Source organism: Hylobates moloch, unplaced genomic scaffold (assembly GCF_009828535.3).
Source record: "Hylobates moloch isolate HMO894 unplaced genomic scaffold, HMol_V3 SCAFFOLD_7, whole genome shotgun sequence".
In the NCBI taxonomy this organism is placed as follows: Eukaryota; Metazoa; Chordata; class Mammalia; order Primates; family Hylobatidae; genus Hylobates; species Hylobates moloch.
Genome location: NW_026652282.1, coordinates 119,885,495 through 119,902,546, shown reverse-complemented (window position 1 = coordinate 119,902,546; position 17,052 = coordinate 119,885,495). Strand labels below are relative to the sequence as shown.

Here is a 17,052-nt window from a genome sequence, read left to right as displayed (position 1 = left end):
AGTTTTGACTTACTAGGTTCTAAGCCTTGCAGTGGAAGTTTTGGTATTCAAAAAATAGACTTGGTGGCAATTTCCCACAAATCAGATAGCCACAACACATGTTCCAAATATACCTCCCTATTCAGTGCTATCCACAAATCTAAAGGAGGCCATGGAAACATCTTTCAGTTAGATCAGAGGAATTAATTCAAGGCTGTGGTCTGTGCATCTTCATCACACAGAACTCTTTGGTCTTGCTTGTTTTGTTTTGAGCTGGTCAATATTATTTTCTAGATATAATAAATCATTAAGGGCAATGTGGTGATGGGGCACAAACTAGTTCAGGTCTTAAGAGCAACTTAAGTAGTTTTTGGAGACTACAAAAAAAATCTTGCTGAAACATTCCGTGCAGTACAGTGGAAAGTACTTTGCGTTTTGTTTTCATTTACCTTCTGCATCATCCTGGGAGCTAAAAACAACAACAACAACAACAACAAAAACTCCTTTGGAGGAATGCATGCTTAATCACAAAGGTTAAATTAGTTATGCTATGAAATGTAAGTTGACATTTTTGCTGCTAGTGATTTCTCTTATTTCTAGAGTTGTGTGATGTTTCATCTGTTCACACTTTTGAAGGCTCCTACATGTTGACAGGCCCCCATTCCTGTGGCATTACAATGTGTCATAACACCTAAATGACACCAGTTGCCATGCTGTGTTTTTACCTGGGCTTGTAATACTTTTGTACCTTTTCAGCATTTGCTCTGGAAGGGATTTGTAGCCATGTGATTAGAGTACACACTATAGTACAACAATTTTAAATGTAAAATGGATTTCATATACTTCGAAGCTATTTATATATTAAAATATATTTACAAAGTTTTTCATTGTGGTAAATAACTTTCTGAAGAATCACGTCCAAAATGACCATTTATGGATTGCTCAGGCCCAGAAATTATGCTACAGTGTAATAAGCTAATGACATATGTGTGTGCAGAATCTTCCCTGGGGCAACCAGAAGAGAAAATGATTGGCTTCACTTAGGGACTTAGGGGAAGACTTGATGGAGAGAGTGATGCATGAGTTGAATCTTGAGAGATGCACACAAATGTCCAGCTGGGCAGAGGGTGGGGATTGAACGTGCTAGGGATAGGTGGGTGAACGGTATTCCAGGTAAGGAAATAAGATATGCAAAGACAAGCAGAGAGAGGAGAGCAGAGTAGGTTTGGGGAATTGTAAATACCTTTTAAATGACTGGAGTGTAAAATATGGGGGGTAAAGGAAAGAGAGATTTGGAGAGGTAGGCAGGGGCCTCATAAGACATGTTGAGTGGTTTTACTTTATTTCCAGAGCAATCGGAAGCCACTGGAGTGTTGTAAGCAGGGCAATAGAGAAAGCTGCTGCATATGGTTGAACAGGTTATGCACTGCAAAACCCCTGGGGCCCCCACTGACACAGACCACACAAGGAATGATGCTCTTACTGCGGCTGTACAGTGCACAATATGCACAGTGGTCAACAGCAGCTATGAATGGTGGAACTTTTTGCTTTCACAAAGATCATTCAAGTTGTATGGAGGATTCAGTGTGTGGCTTATGCAGTGGAGAGGAAGAAGACTGGAGATAAAATGACTAGTTTAGAACACAGTTGAAGTAAGCTGGCTCTGAGTGGATAGAGGCATGGACTGTCACTTCTGGGGATGGGGAGAAGGGGAGAGGTCTGAGAGGAATTAAGAGGGTAAATTGATTTGACTTGGCGTGGTGTTCGAGGGACAGGGAGGAGACTAGGTTAATTTCAGGTTTCTGGTTAGGGTGACTGAATGGAAAGAGATACCATTAACACAGGGAGTGGAAGAAGAAGAGGTAGTTTGATTTTCAATTTTGGGTATGTGGTTTCTGTGGAACATTCAGGTAGAGTTGACCAATGGGTCTGCAGCTGGGAAGAAGTAAATGTTATTTCTTACTCTCATCATCTATAGGGTTCATTAAACATCTCCTGGCACTGAAGTTCTTTCCTTAAATCTACTTCTCCATGGGCTATATTGATAACTCAGCAAGTCTAGTACAGAAGTAGTCACACATTATAAAATTACCTTTCAAACTTGTTCTTTATATTTTCTCTCACACATTTCTTTACCTGATGATGAAAAAAATGAAAAAAAGAAATGTCTTGTATTCATCACAGGAGGAAAGAATGTAAGCTATTCTGATCTAATGTAACCTCAGATAACTTACATAACTAGTTGTGAAAACCTGTTCACTGCAAATTTTACTCATCAGAGTATAGCTCAGGGAGATATGTAAATCACAACAAAATTTATTCAATGTGCATTCCAGTATGGTATGAAGATTTATTTCAATGATGATGGGTCATCTATTAGGCCACACGATACTGTGAGTGTTCCACGTAACTGATTTTTCTGGGTAACTGAGGTTCAACACTTTTAGTGCCTGACTTTTTCCCCTTAAAATATGTATCCATTTTGGATGAGAAGCTTTTCAAAAATACTATTTACCTTCCTGACCCCTGAACCTGGAAATAATTGCATCCTTTTTTGATGGGTTAAGATTGTCCTTATAATAGCATTAGTTCTTTCAATGTGCTGTATTCAGTGCTGCCTCGGGGCTTCTAAGCTGTGGAGGGCTGTTTGTCCCTGTACTAAATGGGCACAGATTGTTCTGCTTTTTAATTTTCAATGCCTGACTTTTACCCTCTAACTTTTCCATAGATTTCCTCTCTGTTAGCTGATATTTTTTGCTGCTGTTAATTTAACTGTTTCTACTGGCCAGTTGTTATTGCCTAATTCTCCATGCCCCCTCCTCCATTGCCTTCTCTGAGTGTTACAAACTAGGGAACAAGATAATCAAGCTTGTTCGAACTGTGTGAAAAGTATAATAGACCATGAGTAGGCCTGTGGGGAGTCTACCTCAACTAATGTATATGAGCTTTAGTACATGGACTCTGTGGTATCTATTCCAATTGCAAAACATCTTTTTCTTTTCTTTCTTTCTAGTTCCTTTGTGTGTTTTGGAGGGTTGATGCAGTTAAATAAGTTATCAGTAAAAATCTATGTTCTCCTACTAATTGAGGTATAATAACATATGAAATTGTAATATTTTACTTCCTTGTAAAACAAACAAGTGTGTTCATAATCGATCAGCAATTCCACATGCATTTTATCCACTGCGTTTCTCAGACATGCCTGTGCTTGGCACCAGAAGGCACTTCATTCTTAAAATTTGCCCCCAGGTTTGAAAGCAAATGTCCCTGTCTCTGCTCAGCATCTTCTTAAGCAAGCATCCTCTGAAGGCTCAATAAACAACTTGCACCTTACCTACTCTAGGGCAGAAGCAGAGGCCAGTCCTATGAGGAGAGATGCCTTCTATCTGATGGCTGACAAGGCCAGTGCCTCTTTCTGTTGCTTCAAGGTCTTGTTCCAGAGACAGTTAGCTCCTGGCCAGAGGCCAGTGTCACTGCAGTTACATTTATTTTTTCACCCAAACTTCCCCTCATTGTATGTTTATGGCAGATGTAAGAATCTGAGTGACTTCTTGTTACTTTCAGCACTGGGAAGATGCCATTGAGCAAAATCCTGAAGGAGGTAGGAAGTGAACTACCAGAGGTAACTGGGGCAGTGTTTCAGGAAGAGGGGGCAGTCAGTGGAAAGGCCTTGAGACAAGAGCGTGCTGACAAGTTCAAGGAACAAGAAAGAGACCGGTATGGCTGAAGCAGAGTGAGTGTTTGCATATGTGTGTGTGTGTGTGTGTGTGTGTGTGTGTTGTGTGTGCATGCGTGCCTGCATGAGATGAAGCCATAGATGTAATAAAGTCTGGATCACATGGGGCTTGGTAAGAATTTAGGCTTTTTACCCTGAGTCAGATGATGAGCCATTGGAAGGTTTTGAGCAAAGGAGTCACTTCTATGTTAACAGAATCCCTCTGGATGCTGTGTAGAGAATAGGATTAAGGTCGGACAAAGATGGAAGCAGTGAAACCAATTAAGAGGCTATTAGCATTAATGATGGCAACTTGAACCAGAGAGGTAGTTTGTGGAGGTGGTAAGGGTGATCAAATAGATTCTGGATATATTTTGAAGATAGAGTCAGAAGGATTTTCTACTGGTTTGGATATGGAGTATGAGAGAAAGAGGAGTTAAGGATAATGCTAACATTTTTGGCTTTAGCAAGTGGATGGCAGAAATTTTCATCAGCGGAGATGGAGATGCCTGCAGGAGGCATAGGTTTATGGGGAAAAATTATGAGTATCAGAAGTTTGGCTGTTTGAGACCTGTTAACTTTTTTTTTTTTTTTCTGAGATAGAGTCTCACTCCATTACTCAAGCCAGCATGTAGTGGCACAATCTCAGCTCACTGCAACCTCCGCCTCCCAGGCTCGAATGATTCTCTCACCTCAGCCTCCCAAGTAGCTGGGATTACAGCTGTGCACCACCACACCCAGCTAATTTTTGTATTTTTAATATAGAATCATGTTGTCTGCAAACAGGGATAATTTGACTTCCTCTCTTCCTATTGGGATGTCCTTTATTTTTTTTCTCTTGCCTGATTGCTCTGGCCAGGACTTCCAATACTATCTTGAATAAGAGTGGTGAAAGGACATCTTTGTCTTGTGCCAGTTTTCAAGGGGAGTACTTCCAGCTTTTGTCCATTCAGTGTGATGTCAGCTGTGGGTTTGTCATAGATGGCTCTTATTATTTTGAGGTACATTCCATCAATACCTAGCTTATCAAGAGTTTTTTTTTTTAACATGAAGCAGTGTTGAATTTTGTCAAAAGACTTTTCTGCATCTATTGAGATAATCATGTGGTTTTTGTTTTTAGTTCCATTTATGTGATGAATCGCATTTATTGATTTGCATGTCTTGAACCAAACTTGCATCCCAGGGATAAAGCCTACTCCATCATGGTGGATTAGCTTTTTCATATACTGCTGGATTCTGTTTGCTAGCATTTTGTTGAGTATTTTTGCATCTGTGTTTATCAATAATATTGCCCTGAAGTTTTAAAATTGTGTCTCTATCAGGTTTTGGTGTAAGGATGATTCTAGCCTCATAAAATGAATTAGGGAGCAGTCCATTTTGGAGGAGTCTTTAGGGTTTTCTAGGTGTATGATTGTAGCAGGACAAGCCACAGGCAGAACCCCTCAGAGACCGAGTTAAAGAAGGAAGCAGTTTATTCGGCTGGGAGCATGGGCAAGACTCCTGTCTCAAGAGCCGAGCTCCCTGAGTGAGCAATTCCTGTCCCTTTTAAGGGCTGACAACTCTAAGGGGGTCCGCTTGAGAGGGTCATGATTGATTGAGCAAGCAGGGGGTATGTGACTGGGGGCTGCATGCACTGGTAATTAGAATGGAACAGAATAGGACGGGGATTTTCACAGTGCTTTTCTATACAATGTCTGTAATCTATAGATAACATAACCGGTTAGGTCAGGGGTCGATCTTTAACTACCAGGCCCAGGGTGTGGTGCCAGGCTGTCTGCTTGTGGATTTCTTTTCTGCTTTTTAGTTTTTACTTCTTATTTCTTTGGAGGCAGAAATTGGGCATAAGACAATATGAGGGGTGGTCTCCTCCCTTATGATCGTGTCATCGGAAAACAGAGATAATTTGACTTCCTCTTTTCCAATTTGGATACCTTCTATTTCTTTGTCTTGTTTTATTGTTTTGGCTAGGGTTTCTAGTACTATGTTGAATAGGAGTGGTAAGAGTGGACATCCTTGTCTTATTCTAGTTCTTAAGGGTAATGTTGTCAACTTTTCCTCATTCAGTATGATCTTGGCTATGTGTTTGTCATATATGAGAGCCTATTTTTAAAAATAGCTTTTTTAGAGCTATAATTCACATGCAATCAACCTACTTAAAGTATGCAATTCAATGGTTTTTAGTATAATCACAGAGTTGTGCAACCTTTACCACAATCTAGGTTTAAAATATTCCCATCACCCCAAAAAGAAACCCCATACTCGTTAACAGTCACTCTCCATTTTCTCCCAACCACCTTTCTCCTCAGCCCCTGGCAGTCACTAGTCTACTTTCTATTTCTATAGATGTGCCTATTCTGGACATTTCATATACATAGAATCATACAATATGTGATCTCTTGTGACTGGCTTCTTTCACTGAGCATAATGTTTTCAATGTCCACTCATGTTGTCGTTGTATCATTCTTAAAATGGCTGCATCTTATTGCAGTGCATAGATATGCCACATTTTAATTATCCAATAAAAATGATAGGCATTTGTGTGGTTTCCACCTTTTGTTTATTATGAATAATGTTGTTATGAATATTCTTATACAAGTTTTTATGTGGACCTATGTTTTCATTTCCCTGTGGTATGTATCTAGGTGTGGAAATTGCTAGGTCCTAGAGTAACTGTATGTTTCATCATTGAGGAAATCCCAGACTGTTTTTCAAAGCAGCTGCACCCTTTTACATTCCCACCATCAACATATGAGGGTTATAATTTCTCTACATTCTTCCTAGTACTTGTTAATCTCTCTTTATTTCCCAGCCATCCTAGTGGGTGTGAAATAGTTTTTTATTGTAGTTTTGATTTACATTTCCTGAATGACTAGTGATGTTGAGCACCTTTTCATGTGCTTATTGGCCATTTATATATCTTCTTTGGATAAATGTCTACACGGATTCTTTGCCTGATTCAAGATTGGGCTTCTCCTCTTTTACTGTTGAGTTTTAAGAGTTCTCTATATACTCTGGATTGGAGATCTTTATCCGACATTTAATTTGCAAATATTTTCTCCCACTCTGTGGGTTGTCTTTTTACGTACTTCATGGTTTCCTTGAAGTGCAAATATTTTTAACTTTGAGAAGGTCGAATGTATCTATTTTTTTCTTTTATTGCTTGTACTTTGGATGTCAAATATAAGAAAACATTGCCTAATCCAAGGTCATAATAAATTACAACTATGTGTTTGTCTAAGAGTTTTATAGTTTTACTTCTTATACTTAGATCTTTGATCCATTTTGAGTTGATTTTTGTGTATAGTGTGCAGCAAAGATTCAGCTTCATTCTTTTCCATGTGCACATCCAGGTTTCCCAACATCATTTATTAAAAAGAATATCCTTTCCCCATCGAAACGTCTTGGTGCCCTGGCTGAAAATAAATTAACCTTCAGTACAAAGATCTATTTCTGGACTTTCAATTATTTCCCACTGATGTATCTATAAGTCTATCATAATACCTATCTTTATTACTGTAGCTTTGTACTAATTTTGAAATCAGAAAATGTAAACTCTACATTTGTTTTTCTTTTTCAAGATTGTTTTGGCTATTCCAGGTCCCTTGCGTATCCATATGAATTTTAAGACTAGCTTGAAAATTTCTGTGCAAAAAGCCATCTGGGATGTTGCTAGGGATGGCACTGAATCTGTAGATGAATTTAGGAAGTACCTTAACCTCATTTTTATAGTGGCACAAATTGAGGTTTCTCAAACTATGGACGGAATTATTTACTATAATGGATATCAGCATTCTGCCCTTCAATGCTCACATTGGATAGTTATTCATCTTTAGTTTGTCATGAATTTACAAAGTTTGTGGCTGGGTGCGGTGGCTCTCGCCTGTAATCCCAGCACTTTTGGAGGCCTAGGTGGGAGGATTGCTTGAGCCCAAGATTTTGAGACCAGCCTGGGCAACATAGTGAGACCTCATATCTACAAAATATATTTTAAAAAATTAGCTGAGCATGGTGGCACACTCCTGTAGTCCCAGCTACTCAGGAAGCTGAGGTGGGAGGATCATCTAAGCCCAGGATGTCAAGATGGCAGTGAGCTGTGATCTCGCCACTGCACTCCAGCATGGGTGACAGAGTGAGACCCTACCTCAAAAAAAAAAGGAGAAAGTTTGCAACATATTCATTCCTAGTATGAGAATTATTCTAGACACTGTGCTGAAGTCTTAAAAGGCAAGAAGGTATCAACCCGATCTCTCCCAAGGGAAAACAATAATACAAATGAAAACAACATCATCACTAACTCAATCGCCTTTGTGTTTGTGGTTCAGCATTTGGCAGGCACGTTTGTGTAGGACTGGGGTGGGATAACAGAAGAAATGAGAGGCATGTGTTTGGATGCCACACTGCCAGGAATCGGCAAAGGCTTTTTCATGCTGGACAAGACGATTTGTCAATCAAGTGTGTAGTTACCCTCCCTGTGGCAGGAGATATTTTTTAGGAAAGTAGATTGCAGTGGCTCGATAAATGGACTTGGACCAGATCTGCAGTGGATTTGCTGATGCTTTAAGCGGGAAAAATATTTACTTACTTCTATTTTTACATATTGTAAATCACCACATATGTAGTTCTTCTTTACGGACTGATTCAGTTCCTCTCAAAATTTACCTACATGTGTTGAATTTCTGAATAATAAATTCATTCAGCTGTGATTATTAGGGAGGTTCCCAAGACAATGTCAGCTCCTGCTGCTGTACAGGGAAAACATGCCATCTCTACTGAGTGGTTTTTCATCTGAAGGAAGGCTGAAGGAAAAGGTTTCCACAGACATGCTCTTAAACACCTACAAGAGATATAGTCAAGGGGCAGCAACCTGGGACACTAAGCCCATGGGTGGAGGTCTTCTCACTGTCACTTCCCACCAGCTGTTTCTCATTTTTTCTCATGCATTTTTCCTGCCCTCTCTCTTTCATCCCTCTCTTTTCTCGGTTCTTCCCCTTATTTCTCCCTTCTTACTCCTGTCATTTCCTAGTGTCTTTGAGTCTTCTTTTTCCTGTTTTTGTTTTCTGTTTTTGGTAGGGAAGTATCTTTTATTTCCTCATCTTCTATTCTTATAATTAAATTATGTATATGTGATCTTTGTCAAATATCTAAACAAAACAAATGCCCATAAACTAATAAATGAAAGTCATCCATGTGCCTAGCCCAGTCCTGCTCCTTGGTGGTAAACACTGCTAATAGTTTGTGTGTGAGGACGTAGGAGGTTTTCTATGAATATAGATATATCAATTCAATTCAAACATTTATTGATCACCTCCAGTGTGCTAGACACTATTGAGATATTATGGTGAACAAGTAAATAAATCTCTGCCTTCAGGGAACTTGTTTCTAATGATGAGAGCAACAATAAAAAATCCACATATATCTAGATATTTTACCAAACTGGGATCATATGCCATATGTTGATCTAAGACTTGTATTGGAATGTGTGTATTTAAAAATTACTTCATTATGAAAATTTTGATACACATAAAATAATGCAAGAGGAAAAGTAAAGTATATAATATAAAATCGTGATGCTAAGATATTTTAAAATTTCCCTTTCATAGAGCACAAAGAGGCTACTGTATCTTTTCAGCATAAAGCGTTTGCCCAGTTTTGTCTTAATGGGCTTATAGTAGACCCTGTAGATGCTACTGGAATATGAATTTTGCATAACTTTGTGGCTGGAGGGTGTGGTAGAGGTTGAGCTGCCCTTTCATAAATACCTTGGCTAGGTCAGCATCAGCCGCTGCTATCAGCCAGGAGTATTCTTTACATTCAAGGACACTGAGAGTTCTCTGGTCATCAAGTCTTCATTTGTACTCTTGTACCATTGTTAAGTGGAAGCATTAGCTGTTGCATATACACTGTGATGAGAAGAATAACCTTTGAGAGTTATTTTAAATAACATTTTCTCTATTTTAACTGAAATTGTGTGATTAGGTACATGTATTCTGAGACTCTTTGATGGCAATTAGAAGGAATATGCATATTTGGGGACATCTTTGAGTTTTTGCAATTGCAGGCTAGATCATGGGATTAGCCATAGAGCAAAAAGCAGTGGCCCTGTTTTTATTTGTAATTTTGCACTTGTCAGTTTACAAAAGAGGGTCAGGTTTACTTTCTTCATTAACATATTCAAAGGACCATGAACAGATACTGTGTGTTTTTCTGCATGCATTACAAACTAAAATAAGTCATTTTAATTGGATTTACCATTGCAGATGCTGTACATTTCAAAATTAGATTTTATGAACCCAAGAAGAGGTGAATAGCTACAGCGCAGGAGATCTGGCATTTAGTCATGTCTACATGGATATTGTGAGTTCTGATATTAGTGGGTCGTCTTGTCTCTTTTCATAGCTTGTGCTTTAAATAGCTGCTCTCAAAAGGTCTGATGCCATAATAAAAAATTAAGTAGGGGTTAATGTAAATATTAACCTATTGCTAAGATAGTATGTTTGGAAATATTTAGTGGTGGTGGCTGTGGCTATAGTGGTCAGGGACTAGTGTTTCTTTAAGCTCATGTTCAAACATGCCCCTACTCATTTACACTGCAGGAACTGAATGGTGATTATTTGGGTGAATAAAGTAATGCCCTTTCAGATGCCTTTTCCCCACATTTCTGTTGTTAAGGAATACTCTGGCATATTCAAAATGTGGGATGAAGAGATTTCTTTTTAACTGTGCTTTGCAAATTATCCAAGGAATCTAATTCTCAAAGGCAGTTATTTTCATGACTACAAAAAAAATTTTAAAAAACCCACACAATTAGCCAGATGTGGTGGCACTTGCCTGTAGTCCTAGCTACTCAGGAGGTTTAGGCGGGAGGATCACTTGAGCCCAGGAGTTTGAGGCTGCATGAAGCTGTGATTGCACCATTGCACTCCATCTTGGGTGACAGAGTGAGACCTTGTCTCTAAAAATAAATAAATAAAATAATAAAAAATAAATAAAGATGGAGATTAAAGTTTTAAAACCCTCCATTTTAAACACTTAATATTTTCATGTCTGCACACTATATGAATACACATATACGTGTAAATATTGATGTTTACAAAAATTACAGAAATGAATAGCTTCCCTTTATTTGCAGCACATGCAAACATGTCTGGTCTATGAAAAGGCATGTTTGAAAAGATGAGGGAGCTCACTATCATACGCTCTTGTCCTTGGAAACAGGTCTTAATTATTAATATACTTAAGGTTATATTGTAACCTTAATATAATATTGAGTCAGGACCTGAAAGTCCTGAGGTGGAAGGACTTTCAGGTCCTGACTCAATATGATGTGCTGAAAGTGTCCCAGGAGGTACTTGGTGTAGGTTAAGTATAAAACCTTTTTTTTTTTTCATTTTTTAATACATGATCTATTTTATCAGTTTAGTGCTGAATGTCCTTTCACTGTGTGCTCTTGGCATCCTGGGCTCAATACTATTGTAACACTTATCACTCTGGACTTTCACTGCTTCCTGCTTCTAGATGCAGAGTCCCGGGAGATCCAGACTAGTGTCTAACTGGTTTGTGTATCTATCCCCAGTGCTGCACAGGGCCTGATATAAGATAGGAGCCTAACAAAGGTTTGTTGAAAGAACAAATTCATGAATGATTGGAGTGGCTGAAAAACACATGGAAAAAAAAAGTTAAAGTTGTGTGGAATTGTGGATTCCTGTTTTGTACTCCTATTCTTTCCTTCCATCCTCTCATTCCTTCCTTACATTTCACATCGTCCTTAGAATTCCACTTTGTGCTACTGAGGGTAAAATAATCCTGTGGTTCCTTCCTTTAAAACACACTTAAAAGTCTGAGCATCTGAGAACAGCCAGATCTGTGCATGTCTTTTTCCAGATGTGGACACTATTCATTTGTGCTGTGTAAGCACGTGGTAAAATGACATTGAATGCATAGTTCAATTGCTCAGGCAAACACTGAAAGTTTGGGTTGACATTGTACGTGTCTTTAATGTGATCTCAGAGTTCCTTTGATCTTTGTTGCCACATCTAACTGATTTTGTTTCTCCATTTTAGATTGTTTGTGTCAAGTCGTTCATATTTACCCTTCAGCTCTAGAGGGGTAAAATTCTACTCGGGATGTTTTCTTTCAGTTATGACTAAAATAATTTTAAGGTGGTCCTTCAAAATGGATGTTTTGTGAAAAATGAAAAGTAAACCTGTGATAAGAGCAAAATCCAAAACCAAAACACATCTGTAATGATGTTGTTGCACATATAAGTGCTTGCTATTGTTAGATTTTTAAAAAAATGTTGCTTAAGTGGTGAGTATAAAAAGTTATCCTACTCTCCTTGAAATTTACATTTCACACACTACAAATGCAGTGGAGCATCTTTTCAAGTGTTCATTGGCCATTCTTATTTCCTCTTCTGTAAAATGCCTGCTTGTGTTTTTTTTTTCATGTGTTTATGGGGTTGTCCTTTTCTTATTATTGACTTATAATCTTTTATATATCCTTGATATTAATTACTAATTCTTTGTCATTATATGTGTTAAAATTATCTTCAATCAGGTTTTGGACTGTCTCATCACTTTATCATGTATTTTGAGGAAAGAAATGAAAAATTTTAATGTAGGATAATTAATCAGTTTTTTATTTTATGCTTTCTGCTTCTTCCATCTTGCTTTATATCCTACCCATAGGTTACACAGATATCATACTATATTTTCTCTGATCTGATTCCCAACAGTGTAAGATTTGAATCCTCACCAGTGCACGACCATTAGCGTGAAGGTGGAAATTGTTAGATATCCCAGGAGTAACTGCTATTATTTGTTGGTTTCTCCCACAAGATATTCGCCTAAGTAATGATTTTGGCCTCTGAGGATTTGCTTGTCTTTCCTGCCAGCTCAGCGATGCATTAAAAAAGATTTTTTTTTGAGACAGGGTCTTGCTCTGTCACCCAGGCTGTAGTGCAGTGGTGCAATCACAGCTCACTGCAGCCTCGACCTCCTGGGCTCAAGCGATCCTCCCACCTCAGCCTACCCAGTAGCTGGGACTATAGGCGCCTGCCACCACACTTGGCTGATTTTTGTATTTTTAGTAGAGATGGAGTTTCACTGTGTTGGCCCAGCTGCCCTCGAACTACTGACCTCAAATGATCTGCATGCCTTGGCCTCCAAAAGTGCTGGGATTACAGGTGTGAGCCATCGTGCCTGGCTGAAAAGGATTTAATTTTATTTTTCCCACCATGTTTTTGTATTTTGTACTAGAAGGTTTTTCAGGATTTTTAGTTACCCATATGACCAAGAAGGGGAGCTCCTCCATGTTTTTCAAACTTAGAAGTTCAATGTTTAGATTCAAATATGATATCTAATGTAAGAGTTTTTCTTGTACACAAGACGTGGGATATGGATCAGGAAACATAACCCATTACCCTATCCACAGATGGCTTAAAGTGGGAAAAGATGGGAGTAGTGTTCTGGCTCTGGGGTCCTTTGTGATTGTTTGGGGAAGGTGATGCAGAATTAAAATCTTTGCAGAACTATAGTGCTAATAAACTCAACATGTTACCTGTGGCGTATTCGTATGGTCTGCAGCAACCTCAATTCTTGCCTCCTCAGAAGAAAGAATTCCACTGAGGGTCATAAGGCAGAAGAAGAGACCGAGGCAAGTTTTAGAGCAGGAGTGAAAGTTTATTAGAAAGCTTTAGAGCAGGAATGAAAGGAAGTAAAGTACACTTGGAAGAGGGTCAGGTGGGCGACTTGAGAGATCAAGTGTATGGTTTGACCTTTGGTCTTGGGGTTTTATATGTTGGGATGCTTCTGGGATCTTGTGTTTCTTTCCCCCTGATTCTTCCCTTGAGATGGGCTGTTCACACATGCAGTGGCCTGCTAGCACTTGGGAGGGGAGCATGCACAGTGTGTTTACTGAAGTTGTACACATCCTTACTTGAGGCATTCTTCCCTTACCAGTCAAATGTCCTAGAAGGTCATAATACCAGTTAAACTCCACCACTTTTCCTCTTAATGTGCATGCATGAGCCCACTTACCCAACTCCTGAGATCTTATCAGGAGCTGCTGATCACCAGTTTCAGATGTTTCTGTTTATTGGGAGATGGCCTTTCCTTGGCACTGGCTGTGACCAATTATTATTTTAGAGAGACAGTTTCATAACTGCCTGATCATCACCTGTTGGTTGCCTGACATTCCTGGTGGGGAAGGTGTCCGTCTCCTGCCCTGCTCATGTCTGACTAGCTACCCTCTGTAACAAGCATTGTCTGTGACTGCATGAATGCTAACTTTTACATGAAACCTTTGAAATTGTAATGTCATTTTTTCTTTATAACAATGGCCGACATTTATTGAGCACTTACCATACACTAAGTGCTTTGCATATATGAAAAACTTATTCATTACAATAACCCTGTGAAATAGGTGCTGCCATTTTTTCCACTTTACCAATTAAAGAAACAGACACAGATTTTAAGTAGCTTGCCCAAGGTCACATAACTACCAAGTGGTACAGCTGGAATTTGAATCCAGTCAATCTGTTTCTGGAGTGAGAACTCATAAGGAGTATGCTATATGACCTCTATAGGAAATGCTTATTTGTTCAGAAAAATAAGAATTTTTTTCCGTTCCAAGATGGCCAAATAGGAACAGCTCCAGTCTGCAGCTCCCAGCATGAATGACACAGAATATGGGTGATTTCTGCATTTCCAACTGAGGTACCTGGTTCATCTCACTGGGACTGGTTGGACAGTGGGTGTAGCCCACGGAGGGTGAGCCAAAGCAGGGCAGGGCGTTGCCTCACCCAGGAAGCACAAGGGCTCAGGGGATTTCCCTTTCCTAGCCAAGGGAAGCCGTGACAGACGGCACCTGGAAAAACGGGACACTCCTGGCCAAATACTGTGCTTTTCCAATGGTCTTAGCAAAAGGCACACCAGGAGATTATATCTTGCACCTGGCTCAGCAGATCCCAAGCCCACAGAGCCTTGCTTACGGCTAACACAGCAGTCTGAGATCGACCTGCGAGGCAGCAGCCTAGCAGGGGGAGGGGGGTCCACCATTACTGAGGCTTGACTAGGTAAACAAAGCAGCTGGAAAAGCTCAAACTGGGCGGAGCCCACTGCACTCAGCAAGGCCTGCTGCCTCTGTAGTCTCCATCTCTGGGGGCAGGGCATAGCTGAACAAAAGGCAGCAGAAACTTCTGCAGACTTAAACGTCCCTGTCTGACAGCTCTGAAGAGAGCAGTGGTTCTCCTAGCATGGTGTTTGAACTCGGAGAACAGACAGACTGCCTCCTCAAGTGGGTCCCTGACCTCCATGTAGCCTAACTGGGAGACACCTCCCAGTAAGGGCTGACTGACACCTCATACAGGCAGGTGCCCCTCTGGGATGAAGCTTCCAGAGGAAGGATCAGGCATCAGTATTTGCTGTTCTGCAATATATGCTGTTCTGCAGCCTCTGCTGGTCATACCCAGGCAAACAGAGTCTGGAGTGGACCTCCAGCAAACTCCAACAGACCTGCAACTGAGGGACCTGACTCTTAGAAGGAAAACTAACAAACAGAAAGGAATAGCATCAACATCAACAAAAGGGCATCCACAGCAAAACCCCATCTGTAGGTCACCAACATTAAAGACCAAAGGTAGATAAAACCACAAAGATGGGGAGAAACCAGAGCAGAAAAGCTGAAAATTCTAAAAACCAGAGAGCCTTTTCTCCTCCAAAGGATTGCAGCTCCTTGCCAGCAACGGAACAAAGCTGGACAGAGAATGATTTTGATGAGCTGACAGAAGTAGGCTTCAGAAGGTCGGTAATAACAAACTTCTCCAAGCTAAAGGACGGTGTTTGAACCCATAGCAAGGAAGCTAAAAACCTTGATAAAAGATTAGACGAATGGCTAACTAGAATAAACAGTGACCTGATGAGCTGAAAACCATGGCACGAGAACTATGTGACACATGCATAAGCTTCAATAGCTGATTCGGTCATGTGGAAGAAAGGGTATCAGTGATTGAAGATGAAATTAATGAAACCAAGCGAGAAGAGAAGTTTAGAGAAAAAAGAGTAAAATGAAACAAACAAAACCTCCAAGAAATATGGGACTATGTGAAAAAACCAAATCTACGTTTGATTGGTGTACCTGAAAGTGACAGGGAGAAAGAACCAAGTTGGAAAACACTCTTCATGATGTTATCCAGGAGAACTTCCCCAACCTAGCAAGGCAGGCAAACATTCAAATTCAGGAAATACAGAGAACACCACAAAGATAATCCTTGAGAAGAGCAACCCCAAGACACATAATTGTTAGATTCACCAAGGTTGACATGAAGGAAAAAATGTTAAGAGCAGGCAGAGAGAAAGGTTGGGTTACCCACAAAGGGAAGCCCATCAGACTAATAGTGGATCTCTTGGCAGAAACTCTCCAAGCCAGAGGAGACTGGGGGCCATATTCAACATTCTTAAAGAAAATAATTTTCAATCCAGAATTTCATATCCAGCCAAACTAAGCTTCATAAGTGAAGGAGAAATAAAATCCTTTACAGATAAGCAAATGCTGAGAGATTTTGTCACCACCAGGCCTGCCTTACAAGAGCTCTTGAAGGAAGCACTAAACATGGAAAGGAACAACCAGTATCAACCACTGCAAAAACCATGCCAAATTGTAAAGACCATTGATGCTAGGAAGAAACTGCATCAATTAATGGACAAAATAACCAACTAACATCATAATGACAGGATTAAATTCACACATAACAATATTAACCTTAAATTGTAATGGGCTAAATGCCCCAATTAAAAGACACAGACTGGCAAATTGGATAAAGAGTCAGGACTCATCAGTGTGCTGTATTCAGGAGACCCATCTCACGTGCAGAGACATGCATAAGCTCAAAATAAAGGGATGGAGGAAGATCTACCAAGCAAATGGAAAGCAAAAACAAAACAAAACAAAACAAACAAACAAAAAAGCAGGGGTTGCAATCCTAGTCTCTGATAAAACAGACTTTAAACTAATAAAGATCAAAAGAGACAAAGAAGGCCATTACATAATGGTAAAGGGATCAATTCAACAAGAAGAGCTAACTATCCTAAAGATATATGCACCCAATACAGGAACACCCAGATTCATAAAGCAAGTCCTTGGAGACCTACACAGACACTTAGATTCCCACAGAATAATAATGGGAGACTTTAACACCCCACTGTCAATATTAGACAGATCAACGAGACAGAAGGTTAACAAGGATATCCAGGACTTGAACTTAGCTCTACACCAAGCAGACCTAATAGAATCTACAGAACTCTTCACCCCAAATCAACAGAATATACATTCTTCGCAGCACCACATCACACTTATTCCAA

The 17,052-nt window shown here is 39.7% G+C and overlaps 1 protein-coding gene across 3 annotated transcripts in view; it reads left to right on the top strand.

Annotated features, from left to right (window-relative positions):
• Positions 1–17,052, top strand: part of MCF2 (MCF.2 cell line derived transforming sequence) — a 129,142-nt gene that overhangs the window by 23,472 nt on the left and 88,618 nt on the right. Inside the window, exon 1 of one of the 3 annotated variants that reach the window (XM_058441414.1) lies at positions 9,964–10,048. The exons of the other annotated variants lie outside the window; for them this stretch is intronic. The gene's annotated coding sequence lies outside the window, so the exon portion shown is untranslated. Of the gene's footprint in view, positions 1–9,963; positions 10,049–17,052 lie in introns of those variants that run through there. 3 annotated transcript variants of the gene reach the window in all.